The sequence below is a fragment of the Thunnus maccoyii genome, chromosome 9, assembly GCF_910596095.1.
Source record: "Thunnus maccoyii chromosome 9, fThuMac1.1, whole genome shotgun sequence".
In the NCBI taxonomy this organism is placed as follows: domain Eukaryota; kingdom Metazoa; phylum Chordata; class Actinopteri; order Scombriformes; family Scombridae; genus Thunnus; species Thunnus maccoyii.
In genome coordinates, this window is record NC_056541.1 from 14,957,851 (window position 1) to 14,963,850 (window position 6,000).

Sequence of the window (6,000 nt, forward strand, 5' to 3'; positions counted from 1 at the left end):
CCTCATCGCCCTCTTATCCCGCTTGATTTTTAATTGAATTAAAATGTATTGAAATAGATCCTCTGTGGTTGGTTTTCATGTTTTAGAAAGTTTACTATATTATTAATATTTTTTTGACTGTATAATATTTGATTTTTGTTTTGTTTTAAAAAGTAGTTATAGTGTCAGAACAAATCATCACTAACACAATTACCCAGCTAAATCATAGAAACTCAATCAATCAAACTATTTATATGGCACCTTTCATACAGGTTAGTGCAGTTCAAAGTGCTTTACATATGACTGACGAGTTGATAATAAAATGTAAACAGTACAAACAATTGGGACTAATACAACAGACTAATATTGAGACTAATGCACATGTGGAAAAAAGAATAATAATAAACAATACAACAGATCTAAAAAGACATAAAATGAGAATTAGATTGAAATGATAAAAGACAATGGTAAAATAGATAATGGGAATAAACATGAATATAATAAAATAAATGATTAAATAAAAAAATAATGGTAACAAAATATTCTAATCAAAAGTCAGGCAAAAAGGTTAGTTTTAAGTTTTAAGACATCAACACTTTCAGCTGCTTTCAGATCCTCAGGCAGACTTTTCCAACAGCTTTGAGCATAGAACCTTGAAGCTGTTTCACCAAAGGTTTTTATTATGCACTTTGGAACAAGTAGAAGACTCGTGCCACAGGACACGAGGGACTGTAATGGCTCACACATTGCGAGCATGTCAGACAAGTAGGCTTGTGCAAGACCATGAAGTAAAAGAATTCTTAAATCAATACAGAAACTAACAGGCAAGGACTTTAAAACAGATGTAACGTTTTCTCTACTTCTGGTCCCAGTCAGCACTCAGTCAGCAGAGTTCTGACTTAATTGTGAGTGATTTCTAACTTTTTTGGGTACACCAGATGAGAGTGCATTACAGTAGTCCAGCCTGCTGGATATTAATGTGTGCCCTTAATCTCTTTTCATTGCTCAGAGAGCAAAATGGTCACAATTTGGTTGTATATTTGAGATGATTAAAAAAAAACTTCTTTGGTGACAAACCCCACGAGTCTTAAAGTCAGAGTCAAAGATGACAGAGATTAGTTTGCTTGCCTATAGGCTTTGGGTAATTCCTTGAGAATTCAGTTTTGTGACCAGTTTCTCTCTCTGAGCCTTAGACATACAGTAATTATAGTCAGCTGAATCCAATGCATTTCACTGTGAACATCCACTGGCTGTGTGATATGTAGAGCCGCTTTCTCATTCTTTCTTTCCATCATGTGCTTTCAGTAAAAACATAGGATGAATGTGTTTTTTTTTCCTCTGGCCCTGCCATCTCCTCTGCTTAAGCACAGTGATTTCACAAGCTTGTGCCATGATACAAATACATATGCATACACTTGTCACAAATGTACAAATAACCACAAACATCCACCCTGTTCCCACATTCTCACACACACACACACACACACACACACACTCTCTCTCTCTCTCTCTCTCTCTCTCTCTCTCTCTCTCTCTCTCTAAGGCACTTGTTAATATATGATAATTTCTAAGAGCATCTAAATTATGTTGCTTTTGGGAGACACCTCTCAAAAAAGTTGTAAGATACATTTCACTGTTACCTTAGCCTAAAGATACTTTTGGGAAAGGGGGTCCTGGTCTTGAAATTCATTCAGTTGAACAACTTTACTTCAGGTATTAACATCATTGTTCTTATACTGAGCCATGACAACATTTAATGTCTAGAAAGCTCTTGTACCACCCTTAAACCCAACTCCATGATTCTATATATGCTTAGTTCTAAGCATGGTCCCTGATTGACAAGATTATTATATGGAAAGCTAAAATATTATCAGACAAGATGCATCTGCCATTTGTTTTTATTCATGCTTTCTCATTGTCCACAGCACAAGACAGAAAGTGCAGAAAGTGTAGAAGAAGAAATAAAGTCTTAGGATATATTTATTCTCAGAGGGATGATCCCACACATCCACCAGTCTGTGGAATGAGTCCAACCCTCAAGCTGGATACAGACACTGGCACATCTCCCACTTACAACTAGCTGATTGAAACCGAGCTGCGGGTTCCTCTGCAGCTTCATTTTCACCTTCATATCCAGAGGCGCTGTTGTGGGAGATACAGAGTACATGATCTGATAACACTGACTGTCAGATTAATTTTTGTCTTCTCCCACAAAGTACTTAAAGTTTATCACAGTGATTTGGTTGCTTACCGCAAACAAATATGGTAAATATCAGCTAAATAAACTTTCATGTATTTGTGTGTAAGTGCATATCTCTATGTCAGCAATACTTTTTTTAACTGTATCTAGCAGTTACCTATTTACTGTCCATACCACCCATTACTGACCAATGGCAAATCTAATGGTTGTATATGGTGTATACGGCATATAATTTGACAAAGACCACGTCATTTGCTCCATTTACACTTTGACATATTTCTAACCATGCATGTAATTTGTTTGTTTAGCCAGTATAAAATCTTTATCTGTAGCATTGCTAGTGCATACTATCAGAGTCTGTCTGTGTTTAGCATTATGTTTTGTTATTGTTACATCACATAACATTACATATACTACTTAACTCAAGACAGTCCAGTATTGTTCAGTTTAGTTATTTATTGATTTAGTGTACAGCCTCTGAATTTAAACATTAGCTTTCTTTGGTTTGTTAAAATTCTCACCATGCTTCCCGAAGAGTGAAAGTAGGTGGCAACATACATTCATGGGTGGCAACCAAACACTTAATGCTCTTAATGACATCATTAATGATGCAATGGGTTAAACAAAGCATGAGGAGGGGTTTATTGTGGGTTTAATGTTTTGTTAATTATAATTTGTTTATTTGTGATATGATTAGTGTCTTGGCAAGTTGGAGAGGAATATTTAAAGTCATGTTTGTACAGATACGGTGTCTACTGATAAAAGTAATATTGTCATTTACTTGTTGTACATCTGAGAGACACCCCTGAGAGAGAGATGGTTCTGACTAAACTGCTCGTAGGACCTATTTAAGGAAGGAGAGGGAGTGATGTCTGTGTAACTGTGTTCATGTGAGCATGCTGCAAGTTTTGTGAGTGAAGTTTTCCTCAGGTAAGCAAAGTTTGTTTGAGTTTGTTTCTCTTTTCATCTTTGTGGTGATACACATGTATTTTTGGTTGCATGGTGTAGATAGTAGTGATGGGGGAAACAAAGCTTTCTGAAACACTGAGTCAATATGAAACAATTGCACTGACAGTGATTCACTGTTTCAAAGCATTTGATACAGTCAAAATGGCGACATCTGTTGGGCATCTATTGGTAATACACTTGTATGGTGAGTTAAATCAGAGACTGAGATGAAACAGTTACTCAGATTATAAGTGGTCTTACTGCTTTCATTATTGTTATTTTGTTCAATACAGTCTATAATTAAAATGGATCACTTTTAAACAGAGTCTACAACTCTGTTTTTAGATATTATGGCAGACTGAGAAGCACACCCATTATCTTTTTGTTTTCTTTTATCTCTTTATATATAGAAACTGTCACTAACAACATGTGTGGGATGCAATTATAGGGGTCAGCTGGCCCCTATAATTCGGGCCAGCTAGAGTAAGCAGCTCAATGCTGGTGCCCCACTAGCTGACCCCAGTGAGCTCTAGACCAACCTGGTGGTGGAGCACATTGATGTAGCGGGGGACTCCGAATCAGGTGAATAGTCCATTAGCCTTGGGTCTGAAGAAGACGTAATCCCCCCTCCACCAACATCCACGGAGGGTTGGTGCTGGACTGGGACAACATGGAGGAAAAAGGTTTCTCCCACCTGCCTCCGGTTGAACCTTTGCTGGCATCCCACCTCCACCCAACACAGAAGTCCACCATGATTTTGGCAGGCCCTTTCCTGCCTTCCAAAGCCATGTGTTTTCAGTCATCACTGACTGAAAAAGGCTACAAGGCAGTGGCCATGTCAGTGACAGCACTGAACACATTGTCGCTGCTGCTGACCAGGCTGAATTACATGTCAATCTCACCCACCCCTATCCAGTCTTTCCCAGAAGGAGACGACTCAGCTCCTCAACGTCCCTGTGGACCCGAAAGGCTTGTTCAGCCCAGCAGTAGCCACCATGCAGAGGTGTTGTGAGGAAAAGAAGAAGATAAAGCACTACAGCTGTGTGTCCCCAGAAAGGTGTCACTTCCTCCCCCCACTGCACGCCAGCAGATGTTTGCTCAAACCGTGGTCCAAATAGGTTACCACATCCCAAAAAGTCATTCCCAACCCCAGGTGGGCGCACAGGGTCAGAGCAAGCTGCAAGACCTCAAGGTTGCAGGGGCTAAGAAACCCTTTGCTGTCAGATGCAAGGGGACCACCACCACACCAGTGTCCCTTCCCCCAAAGGAAATCATTAATAAAATTATTTTCTGGCGCGTATCTAGGTCCCAAACCGAGGGCACAGCCACATTTATTAATGAAAACAATAAAAACAATGAAAATAAAAGAGGAACATGGCTGTGCAGCCCCACACAGTACCACAGGCAGGAGACATAACCCCACCTGCAGTGCAGCAGGCCAGCCTGCCTGCTATAGTGGGCATAATGAGTATTGCAGCTGCGAAGCCCACTGTTTAGCTCAACTATCGTGACCAAAAGGGTCACAATTCATCTCAGTTTCCTAAACGCTATTCTAATGGCTGGTGGCGTCTATTAAATGCCTGGTGGCATTTGATAATAGAGTTGCTCCAATACCGATACCAGTATTGGTAATGCTTCTAATACTGCCTAAAATACTGGATCAGATATAATCAAGTATGTGAGTCTATATGTTGCCCCCCTGGCCTGGTGGGTGTCAGGAGGGGTGTGTTCATAGACCCTGCAGCTTTATGTAAAAACAAAGAGGCAAAAAACTTTAGCTTGCGTTCAGCTCAACTTAAGGATTTATTCTGCTTCTTCAACATCATAATACTTAACACTTGACCCCCTGAGGTGGTCAACTAAATGCTCATTGTAGCATCAGGTAAGTTACTGTATCCTCAAATACAAGAGATATCTACAATATCTTCAGAAAAATACATTAGTAACCATGGCATAGGTAAATACATTGAAACTGAAGCACTGTGACATAACCAAAATGTCCTTAAGTGTCCTTGTTCTTCAGTTGCGCTTAAATTACATATTAACCAGCAGAACACAAAAAAACTATTTGTTCTCATTTGGTCACTGCAACTTAGATTTTCCCAAGTTCGACACTTTCGTCACATTGCACATAAAACAATAATATAAAACCTCACAGTGAGCAACTATTACTACAAGCCAAAACAAACCCCTTTTACGTGTTTCATTAGCATTTCTATTGTACTGTGTATTCTACCTTACTCATTAACAACAGGTATAGCTAAACATCTCGATATTTCGACACATTACTGCAAACCCACTCAACTCTAACGTTGCATGTCATCACAAATGATTCACAACACTCTTATCCCTTATAAATGGTACATGCATGTGATTTTGAGGAATATTAACCCACCTTTATGTAAAAACAAAGAGGCAGAAAACTTTAGCTTGTGTTCAGCCCGACTGCAGGATTTATTCTGCAGTGTTTGCCTACACCATTGCTAAGGTATACATCCAAAATGAACAAACTAAGAATGTTATAACCAGTGTATGAACTGACTAATCAAAACTCCCTAAACAAAAACTTATGTCTAAAATCAAAATCCAAAAACCTCTAGCACGACATGCCAGGTGTAAATAAAATCAAAAATAATCACTCCCCATGTGTATGACAAAATAAAACAAGACCTAATTACAACAAAATCATATGTACATTATAGGCAAAAATCAAAAAGAAAAACCATACCCCTGTACAAGTGATGATAATATTCAAAAAATAAATAACACTTTTCATAAACCAATAAAAATAACTCAAACTTAAATACACAAGATATGTATCTGACTTCATTCTTAATTGTTCAAAAATTAAAGTTCAGTTGAATCTCCTTGGT